Here is a 15023-nt window from a genome sequence, read left to right on the forward strand (position 1 = left end):
GAAAGTTAATTCTCCTAGATTTTCATTCTTTCACATTTGGCTCGATATTTATTGGTTATTCCTATGCCAATTGTGTCACTGTAATGTGCATTCAGTATCGGTGGTCGTATTCTTGATCCCTTTAGAAGTTCATTGACTCCCTAATGTGTGTAATGCCTTATTTGTGTCCAAGATTGGCTTAGACAAGAAACTAAGCCTATTTGTGTTAAAGAAAGTTTGGAGTTCCTTAAAATAATTGAACTTGGTAAGACTTTTATTTTTTATTTTTTTACGAAGAAACAAAATACTTATTGTGTTGTATCTTGTATGACATTTTTTTTTCTTATTTATAGAGATATCAAATAGTAAAAGAAACTCTTCCATTTTTGATCTATGATTTACTTGCAAGCGGTGAGTTCAATATGTCATTTATATAATCATAACATTTTTTAATCTTAAAAGTAGTATTGTAACATTTAATTTTATCTTAAAAAGTCCAAGAGTCAAGACAATGAAGAAAGACGTACAATACTAATATTTTACCCCAAATTACTCATTTCTCTCTCTTTCCTTTTTCACTATTTTCCTTGTTCAAGAAAATCAACTCTACTAATTTCGTACACTTTTTTCATTAAATCTCACAATTAATTCAATAGATTTCACCATTAATAAAGGTAAAATTGAAGTCAACAAATATTTTGTGAGAATTCTTGTGATTTTGTTTTCATACTCACTAAGTATTTTGTATTTTTAATTTTCCGTTTTTTAAACATTATTGTTCATTTTTTGTGAGTTTGTTTTCATATTCCCATCTTTTATGTATATTGAATTTTTCGTCTTTTAAACACCATTGTTTGATTTTTTTATATTTGGATCTAGTAGAAAGTTGTAATTTACATTAACATACATATATCATATATAATTTGTTTTTTTTGTACAGTCATATTTGATAATTTCAAATTTAGCCCATAGAGTTACTATTAGAATTATGATAAAAATATTCTAATTCATTGTATATATGACCTTTTTTAAGTGTATATTTAGTTCCTACTTATAGTTAGTTAGTTTCCATAATTATAGTCTTGTATTGATTATATATAAACCATTGATATCAACGAAATAAGGCAAGATATAAAGTCTTTCATGGTATCATATTTCTAAGGAAGAACATTCCCACTTTCTCTTCAACACCATTGTCCTCCCCTCTCTTCTTCTTCGTCTCTTTTCTATCATCATCATGTCAGATTCAAAATATTTCTTTCACCATTTTTTTTGTTATATCCAACATCAAGAGAGATCAAGAACCATGTACCCATCGCTCTTGAGATGGAGAACATCTAATATTCCACATGGAGGAACTATTTAAGATTCACGCGATCCCATTGATTTCTTGACCATATTATTCCTTTGGCAAAGTGCAAGAAGAATCTGCCAAAAACAAATGAGGATAAAGAGCTTTGGTTTACTATTGATGCTACCATTCTACATTGTATATACGTCATTATATCTCATTATATTCTCCATACGATTCTTGATCCAAGCACCATGGTAATGGAGATTTCAAATAGATTGTGTGACATATTCAAAGATAATAAACACTCTCGTGCCGTCACCCTTGAGTACAATTTCATTCATGTGAACATGAAATATTTTCCAAGTGTCTCCGCATATTGTCAGCACCTCAAATCTTTTACGGACAAACTCAAGAATGTCAGCTTTCCCCTTGATAACAATAGACTAGTTCTTCAACTAGTTTCTTGCCTCATCGAACCCTATAAAGGTGTGGACACTCTCATTTGCCAACGTGATACTTTACCCCAATTTTATCATATGCCCGTTCGATGCTCACTCATGAAGAGGTCGTCCTTGCTAAGAAGGCGACACATAGATCATCATAGCCATGGTGGCTTGTGATTCGAATGATTTGCATGATATTGTTGATCATTCCTCTTCACACCGCAATACTAATGGTGGGAAGATAAATAATACCGCAACAATAATCGCAACAACAATGGTGGTCGTGGAGGCAGAAAAGGTGGTAGTAGCGGTGGGGGTAAGGCTGGAGGTGGTGGTTAGATGGGAGGCTGAAACAACCGCGGTGGAAGACAACAGCCAGAAGTTCAGCAGACGTCGACTGACTCTCTGTATTCTGGAGGTCAATTGTGTGCTTGGATGGCACCTTGGTCTCCCTAGGCTACACCTCCTTTTCCATATCCATCAAATTCGGCCAGGCCCAATTATGGACAATAATCAAAATAACAGTCTGTTATACTAGGGCCCAGAGTGCAGCAAGCCTACACGATAGCGCAAACTCAAACCGACATTGAAGCCACAATGCACACTCCCGCATCACTCCTCCGAATACAAATTGGTACATGGACACCGGTGCTATTTCTCACATGACATCCGCACAAGGTAACCTTACGTCTTGTTTTAATATGAGCAATAAACGTGCTATAAAAGTTGGTAATGGTCAATCATTTCCAATTCATGGTTATGGTCACACTAAATTATCTTCTTTGTGTCCTCCCTCACAATTAAACAATGTAGTTCATGACCCTCACCTTGTTAAAAATTTGGTGTCAATTAGAAAATTTACAACTGATAAACCTGTGTCTGTTGAATTTGATATGTGTGGGTTTTTTTGAAGAATTTTCAGAAGGGGAGACCGGTAATGAGGTGTGAAAGTCGGGGCGAGATGTATTCCATCACTACTCCAGTCACTTCTCTATCTACTTTTGCCGCTTTGGCACCACCCATTTGGCATGATCATTTGGGTCACTCGGGAGCACCTGTTTTAACTCTCTTAGGAAGAATAAATTGATTGAATGTAATCAAATTAAAGACTTTCGTATTTGTCATTCTTGTCCTTTGGGAAAACATGTTAATTTGCCATTTTATCCTTCAAATTATCGTGCTATTATGCCATTTGATATTATCCATAGTGATCTTTGGACATCACTTGTTTTGAGTTCATCGGGTTATCAATATTATGTCTAGTTTGTGGATGATTATTCAAAACTTTTGTGGAATTTTACACACAAATCACAAACGTTTTCCACTTTTTTGAGTTTCAATATCTTTATTTGAAGCCAATTTGGGAGAGGCATAAAAAATATACAATGCGATAATGACTCGGAAATTGATAGTATCCCCTTTTAGGATTTTTGTAAAGCAAATGGTCTTTTGTTTCGTCTTTCATGTACTCATACATCCCCTCAAAATGGGAAAGCTGAAACACAAATCCATACGATCAATAACATTGTACGTACATTATTGGCCTAGACTTCCCTTGTTCTTTCATTTTGGCATCATGCTTTTCAAATGGCAACTTACCTTCTCAATATCCTTCCTCATAAGCTTTTAAATTATCAATCTGCTCTTCGCATTCTTTATCAATGAAATCCATCTTATTCTCATTTTTGGGTGTTTGGGTGTTTATGTTATCCTCTTATTCCCTCTACAATAATAACAGACTTTATACCTGGTCGACTCCTTGTGTTTTTTTGGGTATCCTTCAAATCATCGTGGGTATAAATTCTTTGAGTTATGATCTAGAAAAATCATCATTATCCGTCACATAATATTTGATGAGACACACTTTTCCTCTGCAAAGTCTAGTACTCCTCAAAGTCACACTTATGGGTTTCTAGAGGATGAGCCATCTCCCTACGTGGTCCATCATTTCACTACCTCTCCTAACCTACAAGTTTCACCTATTCCTTACACAACCACCTCACCAGCCTAGAAAGTGGTTCTAACGTGCCTAGCGGGCAGCACGACCTTCCCCAATCGAATGTACCAAGCCCATCTACTCCTTTCACTCTCCTATCCAACTCTTTCCTTGCCCTACTCCAATATCTCCCTCACGTCTACCAATGAGTCCGGTTACTCAGAGTTAACATGGTATTTCGAAACCTAATTAAGAAGTATTTAAACCTTCTTACATCAATTTCTAAATCTACCCTACCTCGTAACCCTGTGTTTGCTCTTCGTGACTTGAATTAGAAAGTGGCTATGGATGATGAATAATTCTCTAATTGAAAATAAGACTTGGGAGTTGGTGCCCCGTCCTCCAAATGTTAATGTAATTCTGTCTATGTGGATTTTTGCTCATAAAGAAAGTTTGATGGTTCATTTGAGAGGCATAAAGCCCGTCTTGAAGGTTATGGAAAAACTCAATAGGTTGGCGTGGATTGTGGTGAGACGTTTAGTCTAGTCCTCATACCGGCGACTATTCGAAAGGTCTCAGTTTGTCTTTCTCTAAGGCCTACCAGATTCATCAACTCGACGTCAAAAATTTCTTCCAACATGGGGAACTCAAGGAGACTGTTTACAAGTATCAACCTTTGGGGGTACCGAGATCTTGATCGCCCTAATCATGTGTGTTTGCTGAAGAAATCTCTCTATGGGCTCAAACATGCTCCAAGGGCTTGGTATAAGAGGTTTGCTGACTATGTCCATACTCTTGGTTTTTCTTAGTACTTCAGATCATTGGTTGTTCATTTATCATCAAGGTACTTCTATGGATTACTTTTTATTCTATGTCATGATATCATTTTGACTGCTTCCTCAGATAAGCTCCGTCAGTTTATCATCTCTCTTCTTAGCACGGAATTTGCTATGAAGGACATTGGCCATTCGAGTTATTTTCTAGACGTTGCAGTCACTCTTCATGTAGGTGGTCTATTTTTATCACAAAATAAATATGCTACAAAGATCATTGAACAAGCAGGCATGTCATCGTATAAGGCATCTCCTACTCCGGTTGATACAAAACCGAAGCTCGATACTACTATGAGAAAACCGTTTAAGGATCCATCTTTTCATAGGAGTCTTCCCGGAGAATTTCAGTACCTTACATTCACAAGACCCGATGTTACATATGTAGTACAAGTATGTTTATTCATGCATTACATAAGGAGGAACACATGCACACACTTAAGTACATTTTGCGCTTCATACACGGTACTATGTATTTCAATCTTCACATGTTTGCTTCATCCACATCCACTTTTTATTTGTATACTGATGTATATTGGGGCGGATGACCGGATACACGATGTTCAACGTCGGGTTATGTTGTGTCCAAAATTGCATGCTAGTGCACGTGAACACTCAAGTAGTAAATAGACTTTTTTGAATCTAATGTTCATACCCAAGGGACTTTAAATCAGAGAATATCAATTTACAATGACTATATAAGTTCACTCAAGCGTTAAATAGATTGAGAAATTTGATTAACTATTGTTCCAAGCTTAACAAGAATTAGCTACTAAAACTGAACGATATTAATAAAAGAAACTTCAAACGTTGGAGAGATATCCCAAGTTGTAGCATAACTCGAATTCCGGTTCAATGTGTTTCTGTTCAAAGGTTCACGAAGTTGATTTATTGCGGGTTGGCAATGTTCAATTTACGATCATAATATTTTGAGTTCGAATCGTACCACTATTGACAACCTAACTGCATCATCAAGAGGGGTTATGTATGAATCAACAACAATGCACTGAGTACTCATCTTGCATTTTAACCAAATGTGGTGCATAGGTATAAAGTGATTATATACACAAAAGAATCTAGAGCTTCCTCTAGAATGACACACCTCTTGAATTCTTTTATCTATCCATCCATTCATCTTTTGAGTTCAAGAGTGGACACTAAATATTTTCTAATATTGATCAAGCATTAAAATAAAGAAATGAGAATGCAAGCACAAAATAGACATAACCCTTTTCATACAAGGAAAAAGTTCACATTAAACCATCATTCATAGCCACAACCCTAGGACACGGGAGTTTAGCTACCTATAATAGAAAATAACAAGATAAAATTAATTAGAATCGTACAAGCCTTTACCAGGATGAGGAGGAGAAGAAAAACCCTGGAATTTAGCACCAAAATTTCCCTAAACTTCAGCTCTCATTTTTTATGCAAGTGTAGTGTGCAATAAAATACACTTAAGCTATTTATAGTCCAAAATAAATACGTGGGACGATTATCTTGTCCAAGTCTACGACGCGGACGTGTTCCCTCACTAAATTCTGCTTATAAGGGGAACACCCTCCACGACGCGTCTCTATTGCGGACTCCTTGTTATGGGGAGTTCCTTTTCTGCATAGGAGGACTGCCTCTGCGATGCGCCCACAATGCGAACTTCCCTGTTATGGGAAGTTCCTTCACTACTTAGGGGGAGTGCCTCCTCGACGCGGAAGTGCTTCTTGCTAATGCAATCTTTTTCATGATTCTTCTTTTTCACCACTTCTTCTTGTGCTTTCCAACCTTTGATCCAGTGCCCAAATTCAACTCCTTCTTCAATGATCTTTGGCTTGAAACATCTAATCATGTTGGTTAGAAAATGTGTAATCAAAAGTACTCTAATCACTTGACTTAACCACCATAAATGTCCTCACTCGGCTATATGTATGGGATAAAAATGGTTGTCAGGCATATATATACACCTAAGATCACCACCCCACACTTATAACTTTGTTCGTCCTCAAACACTTAAGAACTTATAGATATACTACAACTCTATTACTACACCTATAAGCATTTCACCTTCGGTCAGAACAACTACAGCAACTGAATAACAACATAACATTACTTTGCGTTCCTAAGGATCGCTCTTGCAAAACAATTTAACCTTAAGAAAAATATCTTTTATATAGAAAAGTTGTGTGCAGCCAATGGCTCCTAGATATATAATCCTTCAGATCTGATCAAACACGTGCCCATACTACATTCGAACACCCAAATTCACTTCAAATTGCTATTTTCACACGAAACGGGTGTCGAAAACAATTTATGCTCACACTCACAAAAGAACTTTCTTGCTACAACTAAAGTACCATAAGCTTTACCTTAGTGTACTGCTTCACTACTTTTGACGATTTTGCATTTCGAGATCAATTAGGCCTTTGAAGGGTTGTAATGCGGCTAGGGGACAATTAGGACACATTTAGGTAATAAGAGTCCCAAGTGTTTTAGTGCTAACACTATAATTTTAACTGGTCATCTTATAACCCTATCTTATGCTCTTTTCTTTGGAACCATTTTGGTACCTTTTACAAGTTCACCTCTTTTTACCAGTTTTTTATTTATTATTTTTCTTCTTAGACATAAATACATGTCTAAAGGTTTTCATAAGGTTCCCTTTTTTTACACAAGAACACTTCTATAGGGGTACCCACTTAACTTTCTTTCTTTCTCTAGTGTTTACACAAAAACGCTTAGGATCTTTTTGATCAAAGTTCTAGGAAAAGGAAAGAACAATACAAGATTCATTTTAGGTTACAAAAGAAATAGTTCAAGGCTCAAGGGGGCTAACTAGGGGTATATGCTAAAGTGGGTAGAAGAAAGCATGAAGAGGACTGCTAAATAAGTGCCTATATATCTTCACAAATTCCTAATCCTCTTATTTTTCGTTATCAAACATACCGGGTAATTTCTAGACCTTAATTAATAGTAGGGAATGCATGATTTTTACACACTTGGCACACATTTAACTTGACACTGATAACTTGACTACTGCTTCGTGATTACTGACACACTTTAGTTCAACCACAACCACAACAAAAGAGTCATATAAATGAGCCTAGACGTCTCAGCACAGAGTTACCCATGTTTGTGGTTGTTAGTCTATTCCACCATAATTGTGTCACTTCAGCCAAAAAATAATAACCCTAAAGAATCAATTGATGAATCCATCCTTTAAAACGGTTGCCATCCATCTATCATAGGGCGGATTGACTCAACTATGACATCGACTCAATTCTAAGAAACAAAATCCTTTTTTTATAATACGATTCAACGGGACTGTCCTTGTCTAAAGAACCAAAAACAACTACCAAAGAACCCAAATAAAAACATCACACATTACACAAAAAACAACTAAATCATCAAAAATAAAAGCTATGTACAAAGATATAACCCCCACCCGCACTTAGAATTACGCACTGTCCCTAGTGAAATGAGTCTTAACAAGAAAAAAAGAAATAAGGTAAGGTGGGCTTCCCAGATTAAGAATCCATGCATATCAGCGTCATCTTTGGTTTCCTCGAGGGCTATCAACTCTCTCTCATCAACAGCAGAATTAGATTCACTATCCGACATGCTTCGTATTTTATCCTCGTCTGTTGGGACATCATCCCAGACTGTCTCAAAGTATGCAGGACCAAGTCCTAGCATAGTCATCACATGCTCATTCAGAGGGTACTTTGACGCGACCTTATCCAACTGTTCGTGCAATGAAACTCTACATTCATTTTGATGCCGCAGTATTTTCAGACCGTACATATGGGCATTGATAATCTCGTCCCTCTTATTGTGTTCTGCTGCCGTGAGTGTGGGTCCATGAACCACCTTCATCCCCTTTGTCTTGGAGACATTGAGAGGTGTGGTAAAGAGGGGTTCCATGTAATTCATGGTCTCCTCTGGGACGCCAGTCTGCCTGCATAATCGAGTGATTAGCCCACCAAACGCATACCTTCTTCCTCAGCGAATTCTTGCCTTGCGCATTGTTGATTCAACATTGCTCTTATGTTGATAGGCACCCCTTTCATAAGCGCATACACCAAGAAGACTTGGTCCCATGTCACCTCCGTATAGTGCAGCCCTGGTATTAAATAATTCATAACAATCTTCAACCATACCCTAGCCTCTCTATTCGTGTGGTCAAAGGGGTAGGCTGATGATACCTACGAGGCCTATGACGAGTCCATTTTGCTGTGGATTGATCTCCACAGATAGTATGTCTAATTGCTTGATACGGGGGACTGATGTTAATCCCTATGAGCACATCCGAGGGGGCATCAACAGTCCTAAAAGTTGTTTCAGCATTGTCGGGGTCAACAAAACTTCCACACCTCTCATTTTAACATAATGAGAATGATCACCGATCTTCCAATTTGCATAAAATTCTCGCATGATGTTGACATTGCACTCAGAAGAATCTTGAAAGATGAAATTCATGTGCAACTCAAGCATAAGACACCTAATGTTTGGAAAGTCCATCTCCCAATGCTCATCCTCAATAACCATATCGGAGAAGTATTTGGCTTTCGTGTGGGACATGTATCACTTCCTGCCCTCTGGGATAACTGCCTTGGCCCCAAACAGCTGAGTTTGTCCCCTTGGGAATGATGGTGCCGGGGGAATCGTGGTACCAGTCCTAACCCTCTTGCGGCTGCTAGACGCCACCGCCTTGCCTGACCTTTGTAAACTCGACATGGTAACCTACAAACACATATACTACATATTAATCATGGTAACCAACACTCATGCTTGAGCATGGTTTTAGAATTATAAGGTTCTCAGACTTCCCCAGCTGTTTATAGCCTACAAACCCCAACATTTTTTCTATTAAACCATCTAAACCCAAACCCTTGTGGTTTTACTCAAGAATTCAAACCATAAGTTAATAAACTAATTTAAGCACTTCCATCAACCCCCACACCTGCAAGTATGAAGTTAAAACATCACAATTGCAAACCCACAAGATTCAAAAGTGTATGATCACATCTTTTAAGATAAGTACTCTACGTTTCGACACATGCGATAACATATTTGAGTTCAAAATATTCAGACATTTAACCTAGTAAGCCCCTTCTAAAAAAGTAAGTATTCAAAACCATCCCAATCACAAACCACAACCAAAAACATCATGAATCTCCTTTAATTTCGTCACAAACTAAGTAAAAGAGAGCTAACATACCTTGAGTAGGAAAAAGGACAAAGAATTGATGAATTTTTGAAGGAAATCTTCAATCTACATGACAAGGAATTGATTGATGGAAGGGAAAGGGTTTCTTTAGAGAAAATAATCATAAGATTTGGGGAGAAACTAAGTAAATCCGTCAATTTTTAGGGATTAAAAGGGGATGGAGATTAGGTTTTGTCCATTTAGTCGGGTAAAACCCAACTTTTTCATTAACCAGTTCTAAAAATGTACAAGGTCCGCGACGCGGAGTTGTCGCGGATATGCAGTCGTGCACTCCCCTTTAACTGCTCTAGAGAAATTAATCTCTCAAAAAAAAGTTAGCAACACGGAGCTGGCGGACTTGCCTTAGGATTTTCATTTTTAAAACCTGGCCATCTTCACTTGGGGAGCCATGTTCTTGACGCTCTTAGGTAGCAGACTCTCCTGTTTGCTCCTCGCCAATTTAACCGTTACAATTGTAGCTTGTGGGAACATGTCCACGACGCGGTGAGGTCGCGGACTCCCCTATTTTCCTTTCTTTCCTGCAAATAAAAATACACACCCAAATTCAAAAAAACCATAATTAAAGGTACCTTAGACTAGCCTATTAAAATAAAATATAATGCAAAAAGAAAAATCTTTAAAAACATCACGCCTCGAGTTGCCTCCTTAGTAGCGCCTGATTTAATGTTGCGACACCACTCAACTTCCCCTCATTCATTGCTCAACTCCAGAATTTTCACTTCTATACTAAACTCTTGCCAAAAATTTATGTTTCACCCTTTGACCATTCATAATACACATGGATTTCTTCCCTTCATTCCATAACTCCGCAGCGCCATGGTCGGTCATACGTACCACCTCAAATGGTCCACTCCATTTCAACTTCAAATTGATCAGAGACAATCTTAATCGGGTGTTGAATAGCAATACTATTTTCCCGGGCTCAAAATGTCGAGCCACAACGTGCTTGTCAGGCCATCGTTTGGTTTTCTCCTTATAGAGCTTAGCATTTTCATAGGCATAGAGACGGAATTCTTCCAACTCATGTAGCTGATCAATCCTTTTCTTGTCGGCCAATTAGGGATCCAGGTTCAACTTCTTCACTGCCCTGTAAGACTGATGCTATAGTTCAATTAGGAGGTGACACGGTTTACCAAACGTTAAGTGATAGGGAAAAGTACCAATTAGTTTTTTGTAAGTGGTCCTATAAGCCCATAGTGCATCATCAAGCTTCATTGCTCAATCTTTTCATTGTGTATTTACTGATTTTTGTAGAATCTTCTTCACCACTCGATTGGACACATCTACTTGACCACTTGTTTGAGGATGGTATGCCATAGCCACCTTGTGCCTGACTCCATATTTAGCCAAAATGTTCTTCACCAATTAATTTATGAAGTGTGTCCCTATCTCATTGATTATTGACCTTGGATTTCCAAAATGAGTGAAAATATTCTTCTTGAGGAACTTCAACACCACCTTAGCATCATTTGTCGGCAATGCCACTACCTTGACCCACTTTGACACATAATGCATAGCCATTAGTATGTATTGATTCCCATTTGATGGAGGGATTGTCCCCATGAATTCGACCCCCCAAACGTCAAATATTTGAACCTCTAGAATGTTATGCAAAGGCATCTCGTATCGCCTGAAAATAGACCCCATCCTCTGGCATTGATAACAACTCTTTCTACATAACCTGCAACATCTCTAAACAAGGTAGGTCAGAAGAAACCTGATTGAAGCACCTTATGTGTGGTGCGCTCATCATTTTGATGACCTCCATATTGATATACCGTGGTTTCACGGTATTATTAATACTTTTTCCTTAAGTTAAGTGTGTGCAAAAGCCTTTTTGTGCTAATTTTTATATAAGTTTCTCTTTATTTGCAGGAAATCTGTCTAAAAGATGAATGCGGAGGTTTTTGAGCAAGAAATACAGAAACGTACCACCTACGGAGCTTGTGATAGTCCGTCATGCTTGTGACGGTCCATAGGTGGCATCGTAGTGCAGCAGTTGAAGGAAGATGGGGAAGTCTGACCAAGTGTGGGGTTACGGAATGCGTGATGGACCGTTGTAGCCATGACGGTCTGTCCTGCTGGTTCATCATGAAGATTAGAGAAGTAGTCCAGTACCTAAATTCCAAGAGTTCAAGTGTTTTGTAATAGAGACCCTTGACGGACCGTTGTGCCTGTGACGATCCGTCATACCTGCCGTCGGGGGCAATGAAGAGAGCAGCAGAAGAAATTGCATAGCATGGGACGACGGAGTCCATAACGGTCCGTCGTGACCACGATGATCCGTCGCGAGGTCCGTCGATCCAGCCGCGTTTTGACAGATTTCCAGCAAATAGGGTTGTGGGAACCATAGGCGAATAATGAGGTAAAACCTAACTAAAATAACAATTCTAGAATAGTGTCTTACATGTATTGATAATTCTTTCGCTTAGAAGTCTTTTTAACGGATGATCAACGTTAGAACTCGCCTTAATGCTACTTGCCGGACCAAGGAGGTAGGTAATAGGAAAAGAATTATCAACATAGATTTAGTGTATACTATCTAATAGGCTAGTATTGATTGGTATAAGGTAATAAGTTAGTCAAATGTCGAATATGATGCTTAATATGAAGTAAAGGTAAGGTTAGTATATCAACACACGTAGCCGGACCAAGGTGCGGAGTGAAACTTTCTAGATGCCGGACCAAGGATTTAGAAATACATAACTTATCTTTTTTCATGCAAGATACTAGGAAAGAATTGTTATAGTTAAAATTATAAAGTTATGAACTTGTGGGGAACACGTAAACCTTATTTGAAGCCGTTAGTTGTCTCTTTTAATTTCGCTAGTTATTTTCATTTATTTAGAAATAAAAAAAACCCCCTTTTATCATTTTTGCTTTCCAAGGAAGTAATTGACTGAACAATAGTAATAATATATTGAAGTTAAGTCTAAACTATTTTCCTCGTGAGAACGATCCCAACCTCACTAGTTGGGTTATTTACTTGACATGACCGCTTTACTTCTTATTTGAGAAGTAAGTTTGAGCGTACCAAATTTTGGCGCCACTACCGGGGAAAGTAGCTTTTAGATTAACTTAAACTTATTACTATAGTTTAGTTGATATTTTCTTGATTGTACTTTGTTTTATTGTTTTTGATTCATGCAGAACCATCCTCCTTGTATGCCAAATACACGGAGAGGAAGAGAACCCTTGTTTCCCTATGATCACGAATTAGAGTGTACACTACGCAACATGAATCAAAACTTGGGAATTAATGATGATGATCCAAACCAGAACATCCCAGCTCCAGTTGATGTTCATGGTCAATTGTTACCCGATGCTCCGGGTGAACACCAACAGAGGGGACAAAATCCCGCTCCACGACTCCAAGAATACTACAGAGGCTATGACAATATAGCAGACTCCGATGGGCCACTTGTCTTGCCTCTTCTACCACCAGGCCACACCTTTGTGGTAACTAGTAGCCTGATGCAAATGCTCAGTGCCATAGGTTTGTTTTCAGGGCTACATTCTGAGGATCCACATGCCCATATAGCTAAGGTTAGGGCAGTGTGTAAAATCTGTGTAGGGAGGCCTGACTTGGACTTGGATGTAATAGGGCTAAGAGTGTTTCCTCTCTCACTGATGGGTGAGGCTGCTATATGGTTCACTGAGCTCCCTTACAACTCAATATTCATTTGGAACCAACTAAGGGACATTTTCTTAGCATGCTACTACCCGGTCTCCAAGAAACTAAACCACAAAGACAGAGTGAACAACTTTGTGGCACCACCAGGAGAGTCAGTTAGTAGTTCTTGGGATAGATTCACCTCGTTCTTGAGAAGCGTCCCAAATCACCGTATAGATGATGAGTCACTGAAGGAATACTTATATTGGGGACAGAATGATAATAATAAAGAGGTTTTGGACACTATAGCAGGTGGATCTTATGGGAAGTGTCCTTATGCTGAGATTAATTAGATAATATCTCCCAGAACAATAAAGCTTGGAGTACTAGGAAGTCAGATACCGGGAAAAATACCTTCGCAGTGCAGTCCACTCACAACCCAGCCACAGATGAGATTCGTGAAGAAATGGCTCAGATGAGAACTGAACTTGGGTTGGTACTAAAACACATCACTAGGGGTGCAGAAAAGATAAATGTAGTTAACTACTTGTCTAAACCACCACCACCTAATGATGGATTCTATTATACGGAGGATTCCTATGCAGTAAATGAGCAGACAGGGGGTTTTCGACCGAGTGCGCAAGGCTCTAATCAGGAGAATTGGCACCAAGGTCAAGGGTACCAATGTCGGATATATGGTAACTATAACCGTGATGGTCATTATGTTCGAGATGGAAACTATAACCGCGACAACAACTTCAACAGGGGTAACTACGGTAACAGAAATGATAGGAATGCGCCCTATGTCCCTCCTCAAAATCGTGATGTTACTCCTAGGGATGGTGGAGATAGTATGGCACGAGTTGAGAATATGTTGCACAAAATTATGAGGAGGTTTGATGCTAGTGATGAGCACATTAATGAGTTAAAGAGTGATTTAGCGGGTATTGGGCAAAAATTCGATACACATGCAAAATCAATTAAGCAGATCGAGTTGCAAATGGCCCAATTATCTGCAACTGTGAACACACTGCAACTGGGCACTGTTCCTAGTAACACTGTCCAAAATCTGAAAAATGATACACACTGTATGACAATCACGACTCGGGGTGGTAAGCGAACCATTGACCCACCTATGCCGTCTAATGAGGAAAAGGTGAGAAAGGATAATGATAAGGTGGTAGATGGTAGTGGTGAAGCAGAAGATAGCACTGGAAAAGATGCAGAAGTCCCTATAAAGGTAATTTCCATGCCTAGACCCCCCTTTCCTCAGAGATTAGTTAAAAAGACCGAGGATGGTAAATATCGGCATTTTATAACAATGTTGAAGCAGCTTTCTATCAATGTCCCTTTGGTAGAAGCTCTAGAACAAATGCCCGGTTATGCCAAGTTTATGAAAGATCTGGTTACAAAGAAAAGATCAGTCACTTTCGAGGATGATGATAGAATGCAGCATTGTGGCACTATTTCTACTAGATCTCTCGCACAAAAGAAAGAAGATCCGAGTGCGTTCACTATTCCTTGTACAGTCGAGTCATTACATTTTGCGAAAGCATTATGTGATCTGGGGGCAAGCATAAATTTCATGCCCCTCTCAATTTACAAGAAGTTGGGTTTGGGTGACCCAAAGCCACTGCGATGCAGTTACTGACGGCTGATCGAACAGTGAAAAGGCCTATAGGAATACTCTGCGATGTGCTAGTAAAA

General features: G+C 38.6%; 1 long non-coding RNA gene across 1 annotated transcript; it reads left to right on the forward strand.

Moving 5' to 3' along the window:
• Positions 1-372: 372 nt before the first annotated feature.
• LOC112940194 (uncharacterized) lies at positions 373-5128 on the forward strand. Its single transcript, XR_003244147.2, has 3 exons — positions 373-2394; positions 2630-4424; positions 4556-5128. It is a non-coding gene; the product is annotated as an uncharacterized lncRNA (long non-coding RNA).
• The last annotated feature ends 9895 nt before the right edge of the window (positions 5129-15023 follow it).

Source organism: Solanum lycopersicum, chromosome 10, assembly GCF_036512215.1.
Source record: "Solanum lycopersicum chromosome 10, SLM_r2.1".
Classification (NCBI taxonomy): Eukaryota; Viridiplantae; Streptophyta; class Magnoliopsida; order Solanales; family Solanaceae; genus Solanum; species Solanum lycopersicum.